Below are 27,695 nucleotides of genomic sequence, written 5' to 3' on the forward strand. Positions count from 1 at the left end.
TTGAACACCACCCAGAAGGAAGTGGGGAGACAATCCCATTCTACTTCCCTTGACAGGGCTCCATGAAGGTGAGCACTTGGCCAGGTGCTTCTCTGGGGGGAATGGAGCTGCTTTGTAGGCCCGTATGGATGGACAGCGGGTCTGCGCATCAGATAAAATACAGTGTATGCGTGCAAAGTTGCTTCACCTGTATCGACTCTTTGCAACCCCGTGCACTGTAGCCCACCAGGTTCCTCTGTCCATTGGATTCTCTAGGCAAGGATACTGGAGTGGATTGCCATGCCCTCTTCCAGTGGATCTTCCCGACGTAGGGATTGAACCCACATCTCTTATGTCTCCTGCATTGGCAGGCAGGTTCTTTACCACTAGCGCCACCTGGAAAGCCCATAAATACAGTATACCCAGTCAAACTTAAATTTCAGATGAATAAGACCTATAGATTTCCCCGGTGGTCCAGTGGTTAAGACTCAAAGCTTCGAGTACAGGGGCACAGGTTTGATCCTTGGTCAGCGAACTAAGACCCCACATGCCACACAGCTCAGCCAAAACAAACAAGCAAACAAAACACATGACCAAAACGTCTTGCGATAGTTAACTTTGTGTGTCCACAGGGCTAGGCCATGATGCTGGCTTTTGACCAAACATGGTTCCTGACATTGCTGTGAAGACATAATTAACATTTCACTAGTTGATGTTGAGTAAAGCAGATGAACTTCTGTAGTTTGGATGGGCTGTATCCAATCAGTTGAAGGCCTTAAGAGAAAAGATCAAGGTTTCCCCCCAAAGAACGAATACTGCCTCCAGGTAGCCTTTGTACTTGAGCTGCAACATCAACTTTTCCCAGGGTCTCCAGCCTGCCCTGCAGATTTTGCATTTGCCAGCTCCCATGATTGTGAGCTAACTCTGGTCTGTCTGTCTGTCTTCCTCTCCATTCTACTGCTTCTCTCTCAAGAGAACCTGACACATACAGTTCCTAACATGTCTTGTGCAAAATTTGGAACATACTTGTATTAAGAAAAAGCATTTAAAAATTTTTATTCAAGTCATTTATTTGGCTATGTTGGATCTCAGTTGCAGCATGCAGGATCTAGTTCCCTGACCAGGGATCGAACCCAGGCCCCCTGAATTGGGAGCACAGAGTCTTAGCCACTGCACTGCCAGGGAAGTCTCCCCAAAATGTATTTGTTCTTTGCCTGAAATTCAAATTTATCTGGGTGTGCTGTATGTTTACTGTTAAATCTGGAACCCCACACCGGGGCCCAGCCAGAACGTCCTATCCGATCAAGGTAACACGTCCTACTGGGAACAGCCACTCTGCACCTCACCACCACCATCCAGAGTTGGTAAGAAAGGGGAGTAGTGCAGAGGTGGGGAGCAAGGTCGTACAATGCTCACCCCTTTATTCTTACACTTGAGCTGAATTGCTGTCTGAGTAGCCAGAGAAGCTCTAAGAATCACTTGATGAAATGTTTTAAGGACAAAGACACCAAGATTCACTTTTGTGATTAGGGCTAGAAACACGAGTGTAGTGTATGAGCTCATTGACAGCCCCCCCACAGACACATACACTACATTCATTCAGCCCCAGCTGGCCCTGTCACCCCCTACCCCTTGGGTTTTCTAAGGATTCCTGTGTTCTCCAAATTGTCTTGTCATCACCATCATTAGGGCACAGAGGGGCCCCACTGCTATTTAGCATTGAACATAGAAGCTCCATTCACTGTCTCCGTCAATCTGATATTTAGGACCGGCCAGGCCTGGCTGCTCTGTGCTGGGTACCCGGCTCTTAATGAGACAGATGTGATTCTCAGCTCACAGAGCATAAATCTTAGTGACAGAGACCCAAGTAAGTTAAAATTGTGGCTACAATAATTGCTGCGTCCATGGGGCTTTGGGTCTCTGTCAAAAGGAAGCTTTGATCTAGACAGGGGTCAGGGGAAGCTTCCTGATGGAGGGATGAGTTACATGAGTTCTGACGGATAAACAGGAATCCAGGCAGTGCCTGGTGGAAGCAACAGATGTTCATACAGTAAGAACAAAATACGTAAAAGCCCTGTGGCAGGAGGGAGCAAGCCAGGGACCTCTTAGAGGAGGTGTGCTAGTCAGCTGCTGCCACGTAACGAGTTATCACACACATAGCTGCTTAAAACAATGCATGTTCCTTATCTCATGGTTTCTGCAGGTCAGGAATCTGGCACGTTTTAGGGGTCCTCTGCTCAGGGTCTCACTCAGCTGCAAACAAAACTGGGGGAGTTCCCTGAAGGTCCAGTGATTAGGAACTTTCACTGCTGTGGCACGGGTTCAATTCCTGCTAGAGGAGCTAAGATCCAACAAGCTGTGCAGTGCAGAGAAAGAAGTGTGAGCTGGGTAGCATTCTCATCCAGAGGCTCAACCAGGGAGGATCCACTCCCGAGCTCCCTGCTGTGGCCAGAATCTGGTTCCTTGTGCTTGTAGGGCTGAGGCCCCCTCTTTCTGCTGGCTGTCAGCCAGGGGCTGCTGTCAGCAGCAGAGAGCTGTTGAGCTTCACACAAATTCAGAAAGCACTTCCAGCTCTCTCTTGACTCTCCCTCTAGATATCTTGCCAACACCTACAGTGACCAACTGTCTCAGTTTCCCTGGGATTTCTCTGTTTTAGCCACATAAGCCCTGCATCTGTGTGTGTGTGTGTTACTTGCTCAGTCCTGTCCAACTCTTTGTGACCTCATGGACTGTAGCCCATCAGGTTCCTCTGTCCATGGGATTCTCCAGGCAAGAATACTAGAGTGGGTTGCTATGCTCACCTCCAGGGGATCTTCCTTACCCAGGTATCAAACCTGCATCTCTTGTGTCTCCTGCATTGGCAAGTGGATTCTTTTCCACTGAGCCACCTGGGAGGCCCCTGTATGCAATCACTAAGTCATTTTATATAAGGGATTTGAGCACCTATGTGTTTCAGTGTCCCTCAGACAGTGAGGGACGAGTGTAATTAGTCTCTTCAGACCGTGTCTATCACCAAGTCCTGCAGATTCAATATCCTGCACTTCTCTAGAATAGGGGGCACTAAACTTCATATGCGGAGAGCCAGAGTGAATATTTTCAGCTTTGTAGTCCCACAGTCTACTATTAATACAACTCTGTCACGTCATAAAAGCAGCATCAGGCACATGTAAACACACAGGTTTGGCTATGTTCCCATGAAACAGGATTGGCTGGGGTTAATCTGAGGGCCATAATATGGGACCCTCGGTCTAGGGTTCCTCTTTTGTCTTCATCCACACTGCCTAATGCAAGTTGTCACCACCTCAAATCTGAATTATTGCAACAACTTGGACTCTCCACTTCATTATCCACACTAGAGCCAGACTGATCTTTCACCAGGAAAACCCAGTTACTCTTCTGCTTTTCAGCAGTCAAACCCAATGGGTAAAGGGCAGAAAAACAAAGTCAGACAAGAGAGACACACCCTCATCTTAGATTCTGCAGTATTCCAACAGATAAAAGTATGCTAAGGATAAGTCCTCAATCTCAAAATAGCAGAACACACTAAGAAAAAAAAACAATCAGCAAGAGTCAGCGGAAAAAAAGAAGACAGTACTAGATACTAAAGACGTTCTGAAAGTGAAACCATCTGAGATTATAAAACAATATATATGACAATATTTTATATGCTTAAAACTCATTCAGACATAAAATAATTGAAAACAGGCTGGAACACAGACTGGATGGACATGAGTTTGAGCAAGCTCCGGGAGTTGGTGATGGACAGGGAAGCCTGGCATGCTGCAGTCCATGGGATCACAAAGAGTTGGACGTGACTGAGCAACTGAAGGTTTAAAAAATTATTTAGAACTGAATGATAGTGAATATGAAAGTAAAAAAGTGAAAGTGTTAGTCGCTCAGTCATGTCCAACTTTTTGCGACCCCATGAACTGTAGACCGCCAGGCTCCTCTGTCCATGGGATTCTCCAGGCAAGAACACTGGAGTGGGTTGCTGTGCCCTCTTTCAGGGGATCTTCCCGACCCAGGGATCAAACCTGTCTTTTCCATCTCCTATATTGCCAGGCAGGTTCTTTATCACTAGAACCATCTGGGAAGCTATTCTCATACTATATGACTGTTATTTTTTTTTCTGGTTGTGCCACATGGCATGTGGGATCTTAGTTTCCTGACCAGGGATTGAACCCATATCCCCTACTTCGGAAGCATGGAGTCTTAACCACTGGACTGCTAGGGAAGTCCCTATTCTATGACTTAATGACAAAACAGTGTAGGGGGGTGGATAAAATAGAACAATCTAAAAACAAACAAGCAAACAGAAATAAACTTTGGCCTTTGTCCCCAGTTCTGGGAAGTGGTCTCTGGGAGACTGAGGTCAACCATGTGGATGATTGATGAGTCAGTCAGTGAATCAGTTGTGCCCAGTGAAAGCTCTGTACCCTGGCGCTTGGGGGAGCCACCCTGACTGGCAATGCTTCGTGTGTGTTGTCTCACAACAATGCCGGGAGAATACTGCATCCTGACTGTGCCGGGAGAGGACATGGAACTTCCTGTTTGTGTCTCCCACTCCCAATTCATATGTTAAAACCCTAACCCTCCATGGGATGATATTTGGAGGTGGGGCCTTTGGGAAGTGTTGAGGGTGGGGCTCCCCAGGAATGAGATTAGTGCCCGTATAAAGGGAACCCAGAAGAGAAGAAAATGGAAACCCACTCCAGCATTCTTGCCTGGGAAATTCCATGGACAGAGGAGCCTGGTGGGCTATGGTCCATGGGGTCACAAAAAGTCAAGACACGACTTAGTGATGAAAGAACTAGCCACATATGACTACTGAGCACTTGAAATAAGTTAAGGTATGCTATAAGCAAAAAATGCACACTGGATTTCCAAGACAGTGTGAAAAAAAGAAAGAGAGAGAGAAAGAGTGTAAAACATCTTACAATCTTTATACTGACTATATGTTAAAAGGTATCTAGACTATATTGGGCTAAATAGAATGTTATTAAAAAATTTTTTTTAAAAATGAGATGAACAACTAATGAAAATCTACTGTATGGCACAGGGAACTCAGTGCTCTGTGGTGACCTAAACGGGAGGGAAATCCAAAAAAGAGAGGATGCATGCTAAGTCGCTCCAGTTGTGTCCGACTCTTTGCAACCCTATGGACTGCAGCCCACCAGATTCCTCTGACCATGAGATTCTCCAGCAAGAATACTGGAGTGGGTTGCCATTTCCTCCTCCAGGGGATCTTCCTGACCCAGGGATCAAACCTTCAGCTCTAACGTTCCCTGCATTGGCAGGTGGGTTCTTTACCACCAGCTCCACCAAGTATGTATAAACACACAGCTGATTCACTTTGCTGTACAGCAGACACTAATATGCCATTGTACCCCAGAGACCTCCCTGGACCCTCTGCCATGAGAAGACACAGCAAAGAGATCGCCATCGGTGAGCCAAGAAGCAGGGCCTCAGCAGACACTGGACCTGCCGGTGCCTTGATGCTGGATTTCCAGCCCCCAGTACTCTGAGACGTAAATTTGTGTTGTGTATCAGTTGCCCAGTCTTGGTATTTTGGAACGGCAGCCCAAAGGGACTCAGACAGCTAGACTCAGTCCTATATCTCTCTCCCTTTAGTTGATCTTAATCCATCATCTTATTTTTGTTAATATTTTTATTAACTTATTTAGCTGCATCAGGTCTTAATTGTGGCTTGTGGGATCTAGCTCCCCAACCAGGGATGGAGCCGGGACCCCTGTATTAGAAGCATGGAGTTTCAGCCACTGGACCACCAGTTGTTACTCAGTTGTTCAGTCATATTTGACTCTCTGCGACTCCATGGACTTCAGAACATCAGGCTTCACTGTGCTTCATCATCTCCCAGAGTTTGCTCAAACTTATATCCATTGAGCCATTGACACCATCCAACCATTTCATCCTTTTTTGCCCCTTTCTTCTCCTGCCTTCAGTCTTCCCCAGCATCAAGGTCTTTAACCATCAGGGAAATCCCTTAATCCATAATCTTTATCCCTCTAACTGTTACAGCTAATCTTAAACCATAACTGTGACTATGATAGCACTTACTGATTTCTGAGTCTTTCTAGTGAATTGTCAAACCTCATGGTGGTTTTGGGAACCACTCCTGGTTATTAGCTTCCTGGGGTGGCCATAACAAAGCACCACAAGTATGGGGTCTTATATAAGAAATGCTTGTTGACTCCCAGTTCTGGAGGTCAAGAATCAGAGGTCAGCATGTCAGCAGGGTAGTTTCCTCTGCAGACTTGTTCCAGGCTCTCTCCTGGCTTCCAGAGGTGGCTGGTGACCTTTGATGTTACTTGGCTTGCGGCAGCATCACTATGTCTCTGCCTCCATCTCTACACTGCCTTCTCCCAGTGTCCAAACATCCCCTTGCTATAAGGACAGCAGTTGTATCGAATTAAAGCCCACCCTGATGACCTCGTTTTAACTTGACTGTATCTACAAAGACCCTATATCCAAATGAGGGCACCTCCTGAGGTGTTGGGGGTTAGGACTGCAATGGTGGGGAAACATCCCTCAACTTGCAAATGACCTCAGAATCGAGGACAGTCCTGCACAGAGACTGTGACCTCTGACCGTGCAGTTCTCCCCACCAGCCTCACAAAGGAAAAATGTTAAAAAGAGAGGGTATATGCCCATTAGGATGCTTATCGCCAAAAACCAAAAGATAGCAAGCGCTGGCGAGGATGTGGGGCAGTTAGCCCCGTCATGCACCTTCACTGGGAGTGCAAACCGGTGTAGCCAACAGGGAAGCAGTCTGGAGGGTTCTCAAAACATTAAACACAGAACAACCATACACTGCAGTAAGCTGACTCCTGGGTATACATACACCCAAAAGAACAAAAAGCAGGGTCTCAAACATATTTGCACACCTATATTCACAGCAGCATATTCACAGTGGCCAAAGGTAGAAGCAACCCAAGTGTCCATTGGTGGGTGATGGGTAAACACAACGTGGTCCATCCACACAGTGGAATGTTACTCAGTCTTAAAAAGGAAGGAGATTCAGACACCTGCTACCACCTGGATGAGCCTTGAGAACATGATGCTCAGTGACAGAAGCAGATACAGAAGGACAAATACTGATTCCACTCTCAGGAGGTCCTGGAGGAGCCAGACCCACAGACACAGGAAGTAGATGATGGGCCCAGGGGCTGGCGGAAGGGACTGGGAGTCTGTTTAATGAGAGCGGAGGTTTAGCTTGGGAAGATGAGAAAGTTCTAGAGATGATGGTGGGATGGTTGCACAACCATGTGAATGTGCTTAGTGCCACCAAGCTGTGCATCTAAAAACGGTTATGATGGTGAATTCTACATTATGTATAATCTACCCTGGTAGCTCAGATGGTAAAGAATCCGTCCACAATGTGGGAGACCTGGATTCGATCCCTGGGTTGGGAAGATCCCCCGGAGGAGGGCACGGCAACCCACTCCAGTATTCTTGCCTGGAGAATTTCATGGACAGAGCAGCCTGGCACGCTACAGTCCGTGGGGTTGCAAAGAGTCAAACACAATCGAGCCACTAAGCACACACACATAATCTACCCCAATAAAAATAGAAAGGAATTGAGAGAGAGGAACTGACATATGCCAGAAGTAGAGAAGCGAGAAGGGAAAACTGTTCACAGACAGAAACACCCAGAATGTGAAGGCCAAGAGGGATTATCTGTGAACAAACGAGGAAACCCAGAAGAGGCCAGGCCGCTGGCAGCCCTGCCCCAGCTAGGAGTCCAACAAATTCTGGCCTGGACGCGCACCAGCGCATTCATGCCCCGGCACGACCCTGAAGCGGCCTCCTCGGAGGGCGCAGAAACCGCATCCAGATGTTGGCAGGTCTGGTGTAGGGCAGATAAAAATCAGGCTCTGAAATCTGCCCTGGAACCAAGCGAAGCTCAGAAAACACAATGACTGTTTGGTCCAAAATACCCGACAGTGTCTCCAGGCACTTCCACAGAAACAGCATTTCGCCTGGACACTGTGGCAGAGAAGATAATATCCACAAAGACGCCCCCGTCCTAGTCCTGGGACCATGGGGACATGTCACAGGGCAGAAGAGACTCTGCAGGTGGGATTAAGGCCCCTGAGACAGGGCCCCTATAAGAGGGAGGGGAGGGTCAAAGGCAGAGAGATGGGAGATGCTGCTCTGCTGGCTGTGAGGATGGAGGGAGGGGCTGCGATCCAGGGATGCGGCGCCTCTAGAAGCTGGAAAAGGCAGGAGCCGGTGCTCCCTGGAGCCTCCGGAGGGACCGGCCTTGCCCACAGAGGCATTTAGCCCCCGGGAGGCTCCCTAAGTTACAGCAGCAACAGGAAGCTAATATAGGCTCTTTGCAGGCCATGCCACACAGTGCTCAACCAAGACAGAGCTGTGTGTTGAGCGGGGGCACTGAGCATCTTTATAGGAAGAAAACCTTGAAAATGGGAACTGCCCTTTCCCCACTGCTCTCTCTGGTCAGATGCAAGGACTGCTAGTCGCCAGAAGACCAATGACTACATTCTGGCTTCAGCCCAAATAGTTTCATGGCCCCAGCAGGGCAGTGAACCTCTCCAGGCCTCAGTTACTGGCTGGTCGTTGATCGGCTTTGTGCCTTTAGTTCTAATTTCGATAGCAAGCGGCTGACCATGTCTTTTTGTCTTCCTAGAATTCTTTTTCCAAGGGGAAAGTCCACCCCAGTCATATGGCTCACCCACTACACTAATCACAGTAGTGACTGGTCCACACTGGACCCAGACCTGCCAATCACAATAACCAATCCTCCTCCCCCATCAGTGATTGGTCTATCCTGGACCTGGGCCTGTCAATCACAGTACCCATATCTCCATCCCTATTGATGATTGGGGCACTGGATGCAAGCCAGCCAATCACAGTAACCACTGCTCCATCCCTGTTGATGACTGGTCCACATTGGACACAGATCCGCCAATCACAGTAACCACCCTTTCACCCACATCAGTGATTGGTCCAAAGGGTTGTAGGCCAACCAACTTTCCTCTCTAAATTTCAATTGTATGAAATTGCCACTTTCGTAGGCCAAAACAATAGGACATGATCAACTTCATGGGGGCTTCTCTGATGGCTCAGACAGTAAAGAATCTGTCTGCAATGCAGGATATCTGGGTTCCACTCCTGAGTGGAGAAGATCCCCTGGAGAAGGGAATGGCTACCCACCTCAGTATTCTTTCCTGGAGAATTACATGGACACAGAAGCCTGGTGGGCTATAGTCCATGGGGTCGCAAAAGGTTGGACCTGATTGAGCAATTAACACGTTCACACAACTAACAACAGGAGGGAGGGTGCAGCCTTCTTCCCAGTGGGGCTGCTTAGCTCCCTTGACTAGGCTTGAGGCCATCGACTGCCATCTTGACCTCCAAAAGAATGGCAGGAGGATGCGGTCAATTCTAAAGGAAGAGGCTGGATGGATGTAGGGAGCACAGCCAGGAAAGGACTTCAGGGGACAAGACAAAGTGACTCAGCCCTGCCTGGGGCCAGGTCTTCTCTGGACTGGCCAGGCACAGGAGCCAAACTTGGCTCGAATGGTTCAAGCTGGGGTTGTCTCTTTTACATGAATCTTGGACAAACCAAAATAGGGAGCTGTAACTTCTACAGGGACCCTACAGCCCTTCACCACCTCTCCACCATTGTAAAAAGAGAGACCACTTGATCAACACAACATCAGATTTATCCAAATTCTAGATGGTGTCACCTCTGCATACATGGGGATCCTGTTTCCATGAGGCCTGGGCAGAGTCATGCACAGCCCATGGTCAGGAGAGAACCTCCTCGCTAAGTGCACCATCCAAGTCTGAAAAGCGTCCCTGGAGACAAAGGAGCCTTCACGTCAGGTCTTCATGTTCTCATTCACTGGCCTCCTTTTGGGCAAAATCTTGATGGACAGCATAGATAGATAGATAGTGAAGTCGCTCAGTCGTGTCCGACTCTTTGCGACCCCACGGACTGTAGCCCAACAGGCTCCTCTGTCCATGGGATTCTCCAGGCAAGCATATCAGAGTGGGTTGCCATTTCTTTCTCCAGGAGAGCTTCCTGACCCAGGCTTCAAACCCGGGTCTCCGGCATTGTAGGCAGACGTGTTACCGTCTTAGCCACCAGGGTAGTCCGATGGACAGCTTAAGCAGTTACAAAATAAAGCCTGTCAAATGATTTGTAAGTGGCACCCACGCCACAGTCTGTGCAAAAGCCCTTCTTCCTCCCCAGGAGAGCCCACGGCAGCAAGGATCACTTATCCACTGACAACCTTCAAGTATTAACAGAAATTTCCAGCTCAAGTTGCTCTGGAGCTTCAGTCAGGACTCACCTGGACCTGGACATCTCCCCCTGCAGCTCAGTGTGTTCCCGAGTGGGGGAATCCTCCCCTGACAAACCTCTCACCCCTCTTCTCCTGAGTTCTAGGGTACCACCTCTCTCATGGACAGAGGTTCGTTAACATTGTATAGGAGGCGGTGATCAAAACTATCCCCAAGAAAAAGAAACCCAAAAAGGCAAAATGGTTGTCTGAGGAGGCTTTACAAATAGCTGAGAAAAGAGAAGCAAAAGGCAAAGGAGAAAAGGAAAGATATACCCATCTGAATGCAGAGTTCCAGAGAATAGCAAGGAGAGATAAGAAACCAATCTTCTTGAGTGAACAATGCAAAGAAATAGAGAAAAACTAGAAAAGACTAGAGATCTCTTCAAGAAAATTGAGATACCAAGGGAACATTTCATGCAAAGATGGACACAACAAAGGACGGAAATGATATGGACTTAACAGAAGCAGAAGATATTAAGAAGAAGTGGCAAGAATACACAAGAGAACTGTACAAAAAAAAGGTCTTAATGACCTGGACAACCACGATGGTGTGGTCACTCACCCAGAGCCAGATTCCTGGAGTATGAAGTCAAATGGGCCTTACAAAGCATTACTACCAACAAAACCAGTGGAGCTAATGGAATTCCAGCTGAGCTATTTCAAATCCTAAAAGATGCTGCTGTTACAATGCTGCACTCGATAAGCCAGCAAATTTAGAAAACTCCGCAGTGGCCACAGGACTGGAAAAGGTCAGTTTTCATTCCAATCCCAAAGAAGGGCGATGCCAAAGAAAGCTCACACTACCACACAATTGCACTCATTTTACATGCTAGCAAAGTAATGCTCAAAATCCTTCAAGCTAAGCTTCAACAGTATGTGAACGGAGAACTTCAGAGGTTAAAGCTGGATTTAGAAAAGGCAGAAGATCCAGTGATCAAATTGCCAACATCTACTGGATCATAGAAAAAGCAAGAGTTCCAGAAAAACATCTGCTTCATTGACTATGCTAAAGGCTTTGACTGTGTGAATCACAACAAACTGTGGAAAATTCTTAAAGAGATGGGAATACTAGACCACCTTACCTGCCCCCTGAGAAACCTGTATGCAAGTCAAGAAGCAACAGGTAGAACCCGTTATGGAACAACAGACTGGTCCAAAATTGGGAAAGGAGTACCTTAAGGTTATATATTGTCACCCTGCTTATTTATCTTATATGTAGTGTACATCATGTGAAAAGCCAGGCTGGGTGAATCACAAGCTGGAATCAAGATTGTCGGGAGAAATATCAACAACCTCAGATATGCAGATGATACCACCCTAATGGCAGAAAATGAAGAGGAACTAAAGAGCCTCTTGATGAAGGTGAAAGAGGACCATGAAAAAGCTGGCTTAAAACTCAACATTCAAAAAACTAAGATCATGGGATCTAGTCCCATCACTTCCTGGCAAATAAATGGGGAAAAAAATGGAAAGAGTGACAGACATTATTTTCTTGGGCTCCAAAATCACTGCAGATGGTGACTGCAGCCATGAAATTAAAAGATGCTTTGCTCCTTGGAAGAAAAGCTTTGACCAGCCTAGACAGCATATTAAAAAGCAAAGACAGCACTTGGCCGACAAAGGTCCATCTACTCAAAGCTATGATTTTTCCAGTAGTCATGTACAGAGGTGAGAGCCGGACCCTAAAGAAGGCTGAGCAGAGAAAAATTGATGCTTTTGAACTGTGGTGCTGGAGGAGACCCCTGAGAGTCCACTGGACAGTAAGGAGATCAAAGCAGTCAATTCTAAAGGAAATCAACCCTGAATATTCATTGGAAGGACTGATGCTGAAGCACCAATACTTTGGCCACCTGACGTGAAGATGTACCAGGTGGGTACTCCCAGTTCAGAGAAATTCCAGACTCTCATCAACTCAAGGACAAACCTGGGCCCTCCACACCTGTCCCTTACCTCATCTCCCTGCCAAGTCTTTGCAAATGGTTGACACAGAAAACATGTTTGTTTCTTTACTTTTTAAAAATAGTTTTAATTTTTATTTATTTGGTTGTACCGGGTCTTAGTTGCAACATCTGGGATCTAGTTCCCTGACCAGGGATTATACTTGGACCCTGAATTGGGAGTGTGGAGTCTTAGCCACTGGACCAACAGGGAAGTCCTGAAAATGTGTTGATTGCTCAAGTGAAAAGCTGACAGTTTTACCAAAGGAGAAACAGGTGACTGCTGATTAGCTCTGCAAAAAGTGGACCAAAGCCCTCCGAGTTGCAACATCTCTGGGTTGCTTTATCTTCTATATAATTTTTTTTTAATTATTTATTTGGCTGCTCCAGGTCTTAGTTGCAGCATGCGGGATCTAGTTCCCTGACCAGGGATCAAACCTCGGCCCCCTGCACTGGGAGCACAGAGTCTTAGCCACCGGACCACCAGGAAGTCCTCTCCATATAATGCTATGCTATGCTAAGTCGCTTCAGTCATGTCTGACTCTGTGCGACCCCATAGACGGCAGCCCACCAGGCTCCCCCATCCCTGGGATTCTCCAGGCAAGAATACTGGAGTTGCCATTTCCTTCTCCAATGCATGAAAGTGAAAAGTGAAAGTGAAGTCGCCCTGTCGTGCCCGACTCTTAGCGACCCCAAGAACTGCAGCCTACCAGGCTCCTCCATCCATGGGATTTTCCAGGCAAGAGTACTGGAGTGGGGTGCCATTGCCTTCTCCACTCCATATAATGTTGAGGTATAAAAATTGAAGGTGGGATTGATCGCCAGTGAATTTTGTCTTCAGTCATCATGTAAAGTCCATTTGAAATCCAGCTTTCCCTAAATACCCCTATTTCTAAATTGAAATAAAGTTCTGAGCAAGATAAAAAGTCCAAGAACTTCCCTGGTGGTCCTGTGGTTACACTCGGTGCTTCTACTGCAAGGGAGGCGTGGGTTCTATCCTGGCTGGGGAACTAAGATTCCACATACTGCGCTATTCAGCCAAAAAAAAAAAAAAAGATGTAAAGTCCATTTAGGATTTTTTTTAAAAGTCAGCTTAGACAGCTCTCTCCTCCCTTTCACTCAGATGTAATGGAGACAGCCTGGCTGCAACAAGCAGCTGTTTCACTGGGGACAGAGGCAAAGGGGGTGGAAGATCCAAGAAGATCCTTCGAGCCCCTAATCTCAGACAGCCAAATATCTTCTAGAATTGGCTTCATTTTTATTTTTTGCAAAGATCAGGGGTGGAATACAAAAGCGGAGTAGAAGGAGGGAAGATAAGAGAGAACAGGAGACTGCTGGCTCCACTCGGTGACCTCAGGCTGAGGGAGCACCCTCGACAGGAGGAAGCCTAGTTTAGTTTTCTAAAAGCAACTTTGGAGGATAAGTTACCACCTGGGCTTGAGAGATACGTGAAAACACCCCAGGCAGATCTGAAGAACGACTCCGAGGCAGTGAAGCAAGAGAAATGAGTAGGTGGGAGACGCCATCCCCAGTTACAGGAATGATCCTTGAAAACTTCCAAAAGGATCCGCACTGGCTCTGAGACCCGAAACATGAGCCCAGACACAGGGATGGAGAAGGAAAGGGCTGGGGAGGAGGGATAGTCAGGGAGTTCAGGACTGACATGTACACACTGCTATATTTGGACTACATAGGGGACTTCCCTGGTTGTCCAGTGGCTGGGACTCCATGCTCCCAATGCAGGGGCCCCAGTGTGATCTCTGGTCAAGGAACTAGATCCCACATGCCACAGCTGAGTGTTCTCATGCTACAACTAAGACCCTGTGCAGCCAAATAAATAAATAATATTTTAAAAAATAGAATGGATAACCAACAAGGACCTATGGTAGAGGACAGGGAACTCTGCTCAATATTATATAACAACCTAAATGGGTAGAGAATTTGTAAAAGAATAGATACATGTGGACTTCCCTGGTGGTACAGTGGATGAAAATCTGCCCACCAATGCAGGGGACACGGGTTCAATCCCTGGGCCAGGAAGATCCCACATGCCTAGCCGCAACTGCGCCCCTGAGCCACAGCTGTGGAAGCCCTCAACCCTACAACCTGTGCTCTGCAACAAAAGAAGCCACTGCAGTGAGAAGCCCGAGCACCACAACGAGAGAGTAGCCCCTGCTCGCTGCAACTAGAGAAGACCCAGCCGAAAAGAAATAAAATTATAAATTCTAGTACAATTTTAAAAATTGACACACGTTAAAAAAATAGAATGGATAACCAACAAAGACCTACTGTGGCGTGCAGGGAACTGTACTCAGTATCATGTAATAACCTAAATGGAAAAAGCGTTTAGGAAAGAATAGGTATATGTATAACTGAATCACTTTGCTGTACACCCGAAACTAACACAATATTTCAATCAACTAGCGACAGTCGTTCAGTCGTGTCTGACTTTTTGCAACCCCCTGGACTGTAGCCTGCCAGGCTCCTCTGTCCATGGGATTTCCCAGGCAAGAATACTGAAGTGGGTTGCCATTTCCTCCTCCAGGAAATCTTCTCAACCCAGAGATTGAACCCGAGTCTCCTAAGTCTCTTGCATTGGCAAGTGGATTCTTTACCACTGAGCCAAATATTGTCAAGCATCTAGACTCCAATATAAAATTAAAAAGTTTAAAAAGAAATTTAAAAAAAAAGGAAAAAGGGGTAGAATCTATTATCAGAACATAGAGACCGCAGATCCAAACTGTGAAGCTCAGCACCCAGGTCTCCAGCTGAGCCCACAGCTGCATCAGCCCCCTCCCTGGAATATACACCACCGTCATCCCACAGCCCAACTCTTGCCCCGCCAAGGCAGTGATGGGGTGACCAATATGGGGTGACAAAGCACCCCAGGTCCCCTGGGGCTCTTCCATATTGAACCTGGAAATCAGGACATTTGGTCACCCTACTCCCCCTCTGTCTTCACGTGCCAGGGAGGGTCTGGAGCCATCTTGGGGTTCCCAAGGAAGGGCTTGAGCTTTCCAGGTGGTGCTCTTGGTAATGCAGGAGATGCGGGTTTGATCTCTGGGTCAGGAAGATCCCCTGGAGGAGGGCACGGCAACCCACTCCAGTATTTTTGCTTGGAGAACCCCATGGATAAAGGAGCCTGGTGGACTACAGTCCATGGGGTCACAAAGAGTCAGACACAACGGAACACGCGCACACACACGGAAGGACTCAGCCAGCGCACCCCAAGAACTGAGCTGTCCTTGTGAATGAGGCAGGAACAGTGTCTATTTCCAGCCTCCTGATGTGCCGCGAAGTAGCTCAGTGTAAAGCCAGTGTGTTCTCACTGCCTCTCAAATGCCTGCCAGAGCCTGTTTCCAACAAGAGTGGAGAGAGTGAACCTCCTGTACAGAGCCTCTGGGAAGGAGCCAGGCCGAGCAGGGGTGGGGTGATGAGACAACCGCGTCAGGGGCCAGCAATCACCTCCTCCGTCAAATAGGGACTGACATACACACATGACTACACCGGAAATAGATTAACTAAGAAGGACCTACTGTACAGCACAGCCGAGAAGACAATGGAAACCCACCCCAGTACTCTTGACTGGAGAATCCCAGGGACGGCGGAGCCTGGTGGGCTGCAGTCTATGGGGTCGCACAGAGTCGGATACGACTGAAGCGACTTAGCAGCAGCAGCAGTACAGCACAGAGAACTCCATTTAATACTCTGTAACGACCTGTATGGGAACAGAACCTAAAGCATAGTGGACACATGTGTATTTATAACTGAGTCACTTTGCTGTACACCTGCAACTAACACGACATTGTGAATCAACTACGTGTATGCTCAGTCATGTCCAGCTCTTTGTGACTTCATACAGGGACTACACCCACTAGGCTCTTCTGTCCATGGGGATTCTCCAGGCAAGAATATTGGAGTGGGTTGCCTTGCCCTCCTCCAGGGGGTCTTCCCCACCCACAGATTGAACCCACATCTCTTCATCTCCTGCACTGGCAAGCGGGTTCTTTACCACTAGCACCACCTGGGAAGTCCTTAAAGATCAATAGTATTTTCTGAAATCAAAACTCAAAATTAACACCAAGAAATCCATGACCAATCAAACAGCAACATTTTACATAAAGGCAGGCTCCCACACTGCACTCACTCACTCACCTTTCTCTCTCCCTCCCCATCCCAGCCCTCTGTGCATCATCTTTGCTTCTTAAGCTTTCTCTTGCATTCACTGGGTGTGTCCATTATTGCACCGGGATAGCATTTCTCTTGATCTTGAGCTTCTTGGCATTCCCTTAAACTTTGGGCCCAAGGTGAGGGTCCTGCTTACCATCCCAAGTCTGGGCCCCCGAGGATGGTCACAATCCAATAGCCCTGTCTGACTTTTTCTTCAGTCATTTTGTTTTTTAGTTCCACGCTCTTATTCGTTTTCTGTCTGTGTGCATCAGCAACAAGTTTTCATTTTCAAAAAGCTTTTAGGTTTAAAAAGTAGATTCACAAATTAAAAAAGAAAATGTTCTAGGGACTTTCTTGGTGGTCCAATGGGTGAGAATCTGCCTGCCAACGCAGGAGACACAAGTTCCATCCCTGGGTTGGGAAGATCCCACATGCCTCGGAGCACCTAAGCCCGTGCACCACAATGAGCCCCCGCACTCTTCGAGACTGCGCTCTAGAGGTCATTCCAATGACCAGTCCTCGCACCACAGCTAAAGTGTAGCCCCTGCTCGCCACAACTAGAGAAAAGCCCACACAGCAATGAAGTCAAAGCCAAAAACAAAAATAAATAAAAAATTTTAAAAAAGAAAATGTTCCAAAATTGACTGTGGGGGTGGTTGCATATATTTGTGAAGATATCCAAAACCACTGAACATTGGTGAACTTTATGAAATGTGAATTATATCTCCATACAGCTGTTATTTTAAAAAATCAAAAGAAAAAGGTAGACCATTTAAAGAGTATTAAATAAATATTTTCACGGACTACCTGCAGATATGCACCTTGCCCTGTGATCCCATCCAGTCTGTGGTTTTAATAACACCCTGACATCTCCAAGCTCCAGGCCAGAATTATCTTCTGAATGCCCCACTTGAGTTAGCTTCTGGAACCTCCTTCCAGGTGACCTGAGGTGACCCCCACACCTGTGTGATCACCTCCCCTTGAGTGTGGTCAGGACCTGTGTTAAGTTTCTTAGCAGTAGGATATGGGGACTCGTGAGAGTCCCTTGAACTGCAAGGAGATTAAACTAGTCAATCCTAAAGGAAATCAACCCCTGAATATTCACTGGAAGGACTTGATGCTGAAGCTCCAATACTTTGGCCACCTGATGCAGACAGCTGACTCACTGGAAAAGACTCTGATGCTGGGAAAGATTGAATGCAAGAGGAGAAGGGGGCGGCAGAGGATGAGATGGCTAAATAGCATCATCCATTCAATGGGGCGGCAGAGGATGAGATGGCTAAATAGCATCATCCATTCAATGGATATGAACTTGAACAAACTCCAGGAGATAGTGAAAGACAGGGAAGCCTGGCGTGCTGCAGTTCACGGGGTCACAAAAAGTCAGACAGAACTTAGCAACTGAACAGCAACAAAGTGGGGACTTCCCTGGTGGTCCAACGGTTAGAGCTTCACCCTTTCACTGTCTGGTTTCAATCTCTGGTCAGGGAACCAGATCCCACGAGCTGCATGGTCAAAAAGAAAAAAAAAAAAAAAAAAAAAAAATGGCCGTAGGATATGGCAGACGTGATGTCACTGTCAGGACTAAATTATATCATATAAGACGCCCATCTTAGCAGACTGAAGACCTTTCTGGCTGGCCTGCTGAAAGGGTGAGCTTATTGGAAGAGCCTGTGTCGGGCGGAGCTCTGGGTGCCTCTAGGAGCTGGGGGTGCCCACCAGCCAGACCCTTGGTCACCTGCACCAGTTAGGAAGTGGATCCTTCCCTATCCAGCCTTCAGATGAGAACACAGCCCAGACAGCCTCCTGACCACAGCCTTGTGTGACCCTGAGCAGGGAACCCAGCTAAGCCATGCCCAGACTCCTGACCCACAGAGACCAGGAGATGATAGACATGAGCCGTCTCAAGCTGCCAAACTGATGGCTGTTTGTTACCACAGGCCAGTGACTGACAAATGTCTTGAGTCTGACACACGCCCAACTGACAGCCCTTCTCGGCCCCAAGGATATCTGTTCCTCCCATGTTTCCCTGCCTCAGACAAAAACTCCATGCTCAACATCACTCAGACCACCAATGCCTGAGGTCCTCCTGGGGCCTTTCTCGAAACCTCCATCCAGTCTGCCTGATCATGCTGTTAGTGCCTCCTCCAAAAATGCACATGGGGGATTTCCCTGGCAATTCAGTGGTTAGGACTCCCCCTTCCAATGCAGGGGCCTCAGGGTTGATCCCTGGTTGGGGAGCTAAGATGCCACATGCCTGGCAGCCAAAAAGCAAAACATAAAACAGAAGCAACACTGTAACAAATTCCATAAAGACTTTAAAAATGGTTCACATTAGGGCTTTCCTGGTGGCTCAGTGGTAAAGAATCTGCCTGCCAATGCAGGAGACTCGGGTTCCATCCCTGATCCAGGAAGATCCCACATGCCTTGCAGCAGCTAAGCCCAGGCACCACAACAATCAGTCCTGTGCTCGAGAGCCCAGGAGCCGCAGCTACTGAAGCCCGTGTGCCCCAGAGCCTGCGCCCTGCAACAAGAGAAGCTACCTCGATGAGAAGCCCACATACCACAATTAGAGCGTAGCACCCACTCACCACCACTAGAGAAAAGCCCTCGCAGCAACAAAGACCCAGCACAGCCCAAAATTAATAATTTGTTAATGGCCCACATTTTTTAAAAGACCCACTAAAAGTCACATTTTAAAAATGCACCTAGGATTCGCCACCTGCACCACCTCTGCCTGTGCTAAGCCACTTCATGTGTGTTCAACTCTTTGCGATCCCATGGACTGTAGCCTACCAGACTTCTTGGTTCATGGGATTCTCTAGGCAAAAATACTGGAGAGAGTTGCCATTTCCTCCTCCAGGGGATCTTCCTAACCCAGGGATTGAACCCATGTCTCTTATGTCTCCTGCTTTGGCAGGCAGATTCTTTACCACCTGCACCACCTCTGCCCGGGGCTAAGCAGAGATCTCCCAGACCTAGTCCTAGGGCTGGCCGCTGAAACCTGACCCGGGCCGTGTCCTAGACTTCCACTGGCTCCCACTCAGGGCATAAGCCCCTCATGACCCCGCCTCACACACTCTTTGCTGTGTGTCCTGAGCTCCCTCCTCCTGTTCCAGCCACATCAGCCCCCTGGCTGTTCCTCAAATACACAGACATGGCCTTGCCCCAGGGACGGTCTGTGCCTTCTACCCAATGAGCTTGTCTACACCCTCAAGGCCATTACCTCCATCTCCCCTCTGCATCCCCTGCTGTGTAGGTTTTCTCCCACAGGGTGCCAAACTGCACCAGTGACAGCAGAAGGTAAGGTGGTATCTGCCGAGGTGTGGAACCTGGAGTCCCTTTGGAAGAAGTGGCCGAGCACTGGAAAGGGAGCCAGGACGAGAACAAGCACAGCCCAATATGTACGAAAAAAGCAAGTTATCCTACCCTCCACCCTGACCTCGAGCGCCAGGGACTTCTAGTTTGATCGCTCCAGGTGATATATCATTTCTCAAGAGAACTGAAGTATGCTGGGGAAATGCCTTCAGTAAGTCAACAAGCATGTATGGCAGATAGATGTATGTGTTCAATCGCTCAGCTGTGTCGAAGTTTGCAGCCCCATGCACTGTAGCCTGCTATGCTCCTCTTTCCCACGTGAGAACACTGGAATGGGTTACCATTTCCTACTCCAGGGGATCTTCCCAACCCAGGGATTGAACCCTCGTCCCCTGTGTCTCCTGCATTGGCAGATGTGTTCTTTACCACTGGCTATACCTGGGAAGCCCACCTAGGAAGTCTACGTGGCAGGCATTGCACTGAATGATATTTACACATGTTACCTAACCTATGATCACAACCGCCCTACAAGACCAGTGTACTCTGACTGAAGAGGAAACAGAGGCACAGGAGCTGGGACACGTGCCCAAGGTCATGAGGAGGTGGTTCTAAAGGAGGTCCACAGATTTCTTGCCACTCTTCTCTTTGGTGGAGCCTAAATCTCTTCCCTGAATGTTCATTGGAAGGACTGATGCTGAAGCTCCAATACTTGGGCCACCTGATGTGAAGAGCTGACTCATTATGAAAGACCTTGATGCTGGAAAAGACTGAAGGCAGGAGGAGTTGGGGTAACACAGGATGAGATGGTTGGATGCCATTATCGACTCGATGGACATGAATTTAAGCAAACTCCAGGAGATAGTGAAGGACAAGGGAGCCTGGCGGGCTGCAGTCCATGGGGTTGCAAAGAGTCAGACATGACTTAGTGACTGAACAACAATTCTCTTCCCTTAGAGCGTGGACTAGACTTGACTTATGCCTAATGAATAAAAAACCAAAAGCAATGGCCTGAGACCTCTGAGTAGGTCGTAAAAGGCACTGAGGCTCTCCCCTGCCTGTCCTGGGGGAGTTGGCCACCATGTAGTAAGGAGGCTCAAGCAGCACCGTGGGAGGTCCTGCTGGGGAGGAGTCGTGAGGGGCCTCCTGGAAGCTCCAACCCCTGTCCCCTTGAGAGACAGCAACCTTATGAGGGACTCTCAGTCAGAATCCCCAGTGCACTCCCTAATTCTTGCCCAGAGAAATTGGAGTAATAAACATTTGCCTTCATGTGTGAACTCGGGGAGAATTTGTTACAGAGCAAATGAGAACTGATACACAAGACTCCAGGCCCAGGACTTTTCTGTCTGGCTTTCAGTTTCCTTCTCAGGAAACACACATTGTATTCTTGGTGTTCCACACCATTCTGCCCTGAATCTTCATTTTGTGAGTTTTTTAAAATTTGGCTGCACCAGGTCTTAGTTAAAGTATGTGGGATTTTTAGTTTGGCCTGTGAGAACTAGGTCCCTGACCAGGAATGGAACCCGGGCATCCTGCATTGGGAGCACAGAGTCTTAACCACTGGATCATCACCAGGGAAGTCCCTCCTTGCTTGTCTTTAACAGCCAATTATATCTCGTCGGCTCAAACCATAATTCAGTCTCTCTAAGAGGAAATAAGGGGCTCAGGGTCACTTTTTTCCAAGCAGAGTCAACTATCAACTTAGCAAAGCCTTGGGATTTCCCTGGTGGTCCAGTGGTTAGGGCTCTGCCCTTCTAATGCAGGAGGTGTAGGTTCAATCCCTGGTCAGGGAACTAAAATCCCACATGCCCTGTGGTGCAGCCAAAAAATAAAAATTAAAAAAAAAAAACAACTTCAGCAAAAACCCAAACCTCACCCCAGCTTTGCTCCCGGATTCCTACATTTCTTCCCCTCTCCACTCTCAACTCTTTGCCCACCTCTCTGTGTAACTTTTTTTTCTTGCCACTCATCCAAGACAGTCTTCCATCCCATTGCTTTTCCCTCTTTGCCTCCACGGCAGCCAGCGCTGATCTATACAACAGGCTTCTCTCATCTGCATTGCTACCTCTCCTGTTTCTCCCCACCCGGCTCCACTCTTCAGGCTCACGTCCAGCCAGGACACTGCCCCTCCCACATTGCCCCAACCTCATGAAATCAATCACTCAGCAAGCCTTTAGGAAATTTAATAAGCTTGGTCTTTTTTTTTTTTTTCCTTTTTGTCTGTGGACTTTTTGTTAGGTTTTCATAGGAAGAGGTGTTTGTGAGAGAACTATTTGCGGTGATGATATCTCATGTTTTTGTAGCTTTTTAATGTGCACAGAGGAAAGGGGAGTCAGAGAGCCTGTGGGTGGAGGGAGGCAGTTGAGGCAAGAAGCTGATAAACATGGGCGATACCCAGGGAAATAGATACAGACATGTACATGAAAAAAAGAAACTTCCAATCACTTGTGACTTGTATAGTTAAAAAAAGTACAGGTTCTCAGTGCAGCGGGAAATCTCAGATTAAGTACCAGAACAGAAAAAGGTCATTAGTGCAAAAAACAGGGAAATCTAGGCAAAATTGATTGCGAGTGTTTATGTTTAATGTCAATTTCTTTTTCTCTTTTTGTCTTTTGGCCACACTGTACAGCCTGTAGGATCTTAGTTCCCCAACCAGGGATCGAACCCATACACCCTGCAGTGGGAGTGCAGTCTTACCCCCTGGTCCATCAAGGCACGCATAATAAGTCTCTTCAGTCGCGTCTGACTCTGCGACCCTATGGACTATATAGCCGGCCAGGCTCCTCTGTCCACGGGATTCTCCAGGCAAGAATACTGGAATGGACTGCCACGCTATCCTCCACGGGATCAAACCCACGTCTTTTACATCTCCTGCACTGGCAGGCAGGTACTTTACCACGAGCGCCACCTGGGAAGCTCAAGGATGGCCCCTAAGGCCAGTTTTCTTAGTGTTGATCTCTAGGCTCTGGCAACGCAAGGTTTGAACACTAGGAGGCACTGGGTGAAGGGTGTACCAGGACACTGCCGTCTTTGCAATGAACAGGATTCTGAAATCACCTTTCTTAGTTAATAGAGGTAAAGTGGAGAAAACAGCAAAGCCTGATGTAGACATGAGCCAGCCACCCGGGACATGTTATCCTCTGCTTTACTCGAGAGCCACGCATATTCAGTGGGATATGAATATGGGGATAATGGGGGAACAGCTGTTCCCCTGGTCCCACTGTTACATCCGTGGGATGTGCTTATGAGCAAAGAAAAGCAGCCAGGAGCAGAAAGGTAGCGCCTAAGATCTGTGTGCGGCTCACAGCCTCAAGTCAATTAATTCAGTCTCCCAGCACCCCCACAGAGAGGGGGCCAGCAGGATTATCCCCACTTTACAGATGAAGACATTGCGGCTTCAAGAGACAGCTCCTGTCTGTCTCTGTCATTCGCTCCCTCTTTCTCTCCCTCTTTGTATCTGTCTCTATCTCTGCCTCTCCATATCTCTGTCTCTGTCTCTTTGTCTCTCTAGGTGTCTCTGTCTCCTTCGCCCACCCCCTGCCTACACACACACAGAGTTCTTGGAATTCAGGAATGTCCCCCACCCTGTCTGTGGGTCTCCATCACGAAATGGGCATGGCTTCCCAGGACCCTGCAGCCAGGTAGAGCAGGTGAGCCGTGGGGACAGGGACCGAGAGCTCTAAACCATTCCCCAGGGCAGAAAGAGAGATGGTAAGAGGGGGAAGTGACTGGGTCCAGGCCCCAGCTCCTCTGGAGCCAGCCACAGACCCACAGGTGCTTCCTGCCTCCCTGCTGCTGGTTTCTTTCTCTTTCCTGGGCTCCACGGATGGAAGCAGATGCCCAGACCTTCACATCCTCCTTCAGGAAGGACACACTCCCCTGTGCGTGCCTGTGGGCTCCCCCCAGGGTCTCTTTCCTGCCACCCATGTCTGTGGTACCAGGAACAGACCTTTCTCCACGAATCCTGTGCCGAGTGGGGTGCCCAGACTTAACCAAAGGCAACCCAGCTTGCCTCCCTCTGAGGCTCTTCCCGTTCCACACTTTACACTCTGAACTTTGAGAATCCTGCCTTGAACACACACATCTCCTCTCCGGTGGCTTGTGGGGTCCGCCCCCTAGTCCCTCACTGCAGTCGCATCAGTAGCAACAATTAGGAGAGTGAAGTCGCTCAGTCATGTCTGACTTTGCAACCCCATGAACTGTAGCCCCCCAGGCTCCTCCATCCATGGGATTTTCCAGGCAAGAATACTGGAGCAGGTTGCCATTTCCTTCACCAGGGGATCTTCCCAACCTAGGTATAGAACCTAGGTCTCCCGTATTGCAGGCAGACTCTTTACCTGATCAGATCACAATGAATCAGAACACCTGACTGGCTATTTGGTGGGACAGGAGGGCTACACGTGGCATCCTGGGGGGTCCCACGGACTCCGTCCGCACTTCCCAGACAAGCAAACTGGAAAAGGGGTCCACACACACAACCACCCACAAAATCATACAGGATCTCACAGTGCAGTCACACGGCCACGCACACCCGCGGTCACACAAAGTACAGGCAATAACACCACCCCACACAGCCACAGGCAACCACACGCTTGAGACCACACAATTATGCTTACACACCACACGTGCTGCAGGTAACTGACTACGACCCCATTCGAAACCCAGGCCTTGTGAGCACCCCACCCCAAATCCTGGTCGGTTTTTCACGCCCTAGCAAGGGACTGGCTGAAAGAAGCCACAGGGAGGCGAGCAGAGGAACCCTCCCCAAACCCCTGGAGACCTCCCGGTCTCTGCTCCCCAACCCCGTTTTCTGCCGCCCCATCCACCCACACCCCCCATGCGGGTTTAGCCGAACTAATGGTGGGAAGGCAGGAGAGCGGCCATTGGGGACAGGGAGCCCTCAGGATCGGGAAAAACACAGGGCCCCCGGCCACGTCTACAAAGCAAGGCCTCATTCACACTCCCCGAGGGCGTCTACACAGCCCGACGCGTCCAACAACCCGGACCACATCCGCACCGCACCTGCTCCGTCTACACAGCCTGAACCCAGGCGTGGGGAGAGGGAGGCCACCTCATAACGGGAGACCCTAGACTCACCGCTCTCTGCCCGAAGCTGCAGAGCGCGACCCGGCTCCCTCCCGGACAATCAACCGGGACTCCAGCGGCCTCGGGGATGGGGCGGGGCTGAGGGCGGCACCAGGTGGGAGCACCGCCTTCCCCCGACCCGGGCAACTCCTGGGCTGACCGCCCTCCTCCTACATCACCGCCCCCCGAGGTACCCCTCCCCCCATCACCGCCCCCGACGCGGCACCCCTTCCCCTGCTCACCTGAGACCCACCCGCGCCGCTCCCGGCTCCCCGAGGCTCCGAAAGGACAACTGGGTGTGGGCCGTCCTGCGCACCTGGTCAGGAGCCCAGGTGGACCCCATGAAGGAGCTGGGCCGGCGGAGGGAGGGAGTGGGCAGCCCGTGCCCCGGGAGCCCCGGGAGCCACGTGGGGAGCCCAGTTCTGGCCCCTCGGATTTTCTGGGCGCTGGGGAGGCCAGTGCGGTCCAGGTAGAGGGTGTGGCCTGGGCAGGTGAGCCCACGTGGGCAGGTGACCTGGGACAGAGGGCAGCCGAGTGGAGCAGAGAGCTGGGGGGAGCAGTGTGTATGTGAATATCCAGGGTAGTTTATTAAACGAACTTTAACATTGTAAAATGGTTTCAGAGTTTTGAAAGATTCCTGAACATTGTATGGAGAGCTCCTACATACATACTTGGTCCAAGGTCCCCGTGTTCCTGACAGCTTGCTTTAGTGTGGTGGTTCGTGGGCACAGTTACCAACCATATTCCCTAATCCCTTAGGCTACAACTGGGTGACCAGGAAGCTGTTTGCCGTTTGCATTCCCCTTGGAGCTGCTCCACAGGAGGAGCCCCTGACCCTGGCTCCACTCCCTCCTTCCCTCGGAGCAGCCTCAGAGCTTTCTAGAACTTTAGTCCCCTCACCTGCGGGTGATATACCTTGCCCACCCCTCTCCAGGCCACAGTCCAGCCTCCTGTCACCCCCCCCATCAGAGCCCCACACAGACTGTCCGGTGTCCCTCAGGCTGGATGGTCACCTCCTCCAGGAAGTTTCCCTGACACCTGCCCCCACAGGATAGAGCTGGGGGCCGCTCCCTTGCTGACCCTCAGACCCACTGCCTTCATAGACAGATGTGTCCCAGGTCTGAGCAGAGGGGTTGGCACAAAGCAGATGTGCCGTGAACCAGTGAGTGAATGAGCAGGTGGACGGATGAGAAATGCAGAAGATCTGGTCTCTTAGTGGAAGAGAATTGCTATGCTCAGGTCCGCTTCGTAGTTCAAACACTAGATGCTGCTGTTGATATGGTGAGAGGTACAGCCTGGTGGGAGCCTGGAGGAGCTGGGCCTGCAGCCTGAAGGAGGGTCTGGCATCAGCTGACATACTCCAGTGCTCCCATAGGCAGTGAGTGAAGTGAAAGTCGCTCAGTTGTGTCTGACTCTTTGCGACCCCATGGAATTCTCCAGGCCAGAATACTGGAGTGGGTCGCCTTTCCCTTCTCCAGGGGATCTTCCCAACCCAGGGATTGAACCCAGTTCTCCCGCATTATTGCGGATGGATTCTTTACCAGCTGAGCCACAAGGAAAGCCCAGTGCTCCCGTGGACAGGAAGGAGTCTAATGGCTGGGGCTGCTGCCTGCCTTTGCCCAGCTTCTTGCTAAGCAAAGGATTTGCATTATTATTTACTTTTATTTTACTGATGCTTTGAAATTGCGGTGCTGGAGAAGACTCTTGAGAGTCCCTTGGACTGCAAAGAGAACAAATCAGTCAATCCTAATGGAAATCAACCCTGAATATTCATTGGAAGGACTGAAGCTGAAGCTCCAATATTTGGGCCACCTGATGTGAAAAGTCCACTCATTGGAAAAGACCCTGATGCTGGGAAAGATTGAGGGCAGGAGAAGGGGAGGACAGAGGATGAGATGATTGGATGGCATCACCAACTCAATGGACATGAGTTTGAGCAAAGTCTGGGAGATGGTAAAGAACAGGGAAGCCTGGTGTGCTGCAGTCCGTGCAGTCGCAGAGTCAGATATAACTTAATGACTGAACAACAACCATTTATTTGTAATTGGAGAATAATTTACAATGTTGTGTTAGTTTCTGCCATACATCAAATGTGAATCAGCCATAGGTATATAGATGTCCTCTCCCACCTCCTACCCTATCCCACCCCTTTAGGTTGTCACAGAGCACCGGGCTGAGCTCCCAGCATCATACAGCAAATTCCCACTAGCTGTTTTACATATGGTAATATACATGTTTCAATGCTGCTCTCTCAATTCATCCCACCCTCTCCTTTCTCTGCTGTGTCCACAAGCCTGGTTCTCTATGTTTTTAACCGATTTTGAATGAGTATGTTATGACCTGTGAAAATGACATGAACACACGTTTTGGTGTCCACCAAGTTTTTGGCCACAATCACACCTGTCTGCTTAACTGTTGTCTGATGTTTCTGGTTACATCGCTGGGTTGATGACTTTGCCGGTCGTGACAGTGACCATGTGGCTCTAAAAAGCTCCAACAATGACCACCTGGTTCTTTACCGACAGTCTGAGGTTCCTGCCATGGGTGATTCCGTCCCTGCTTCTTAGATCAGCACAGACAAGCTGACAGCATCAATCGCAGGCAACAGAGCATACTACACGCCCCTCCCCACATGAGGGCCCCCGCTCATCAGAACAAGTGGCTGTCCAGCGGCAAAGCTGAAACCTGGCTTGCGTGGCACTACCCACGTAGGTTACGGGTTTGCTCAGGACGTGTCCCTCCACACAGGAATTACTGCAGGACCAAGGTCTCCTGGGCCCGGCACACCACAGGCTTCCTCTCACAGCTTCCCTACCCCAACCCCGCCCATTTATTCCCAACCCACTGAGCCACAGAAAAGTCAAAGGCCCGGACA

At 49.1% G+C, this 27,695-nt stretch overlaps 1 protein-coding gene across 1 annotated transcript in view; it reads right to left on the reverse strand.

Annotated features, from left to right (window-relative positions):
- Window positions 1-24,896, reverse strand: part of TMPRSS9 (transmembrane serine protease 9) — a 56,923-nt gene extending 32,027 nt beyond the window's left edge. The window contains exon 1 of the mRNA XM_070793166.1: window positions 24,833-24,896. The gene's annotated coding sequence lies outside the window, so the exon portion shown is untranslated. The remainder of the gene's footprint in view (window positions 1-24,832) is intronic.
- Between the last annotated feature and the right edge of the window lie 2,799 nt (window positions 24,897-27,695).

The sequence above is a fragment of the Bos indicus genome, chromosome 7 (assembly GCF_029378745.1).
Source record: "Bos indicus isolate NIAB-ARS_2022 breed Sahiwal x Tharparkar chromosome 7, NIAB-ARS_B.indTharparkar_mat_pri_1.0, whole genome shotgun sequence".
Classification (NCBI taxonomy): Eukaryota; Metazoa; Chordata; class Mammalia; order Artiodactyla; family Bovidae; genus Bos; species Bos indicus.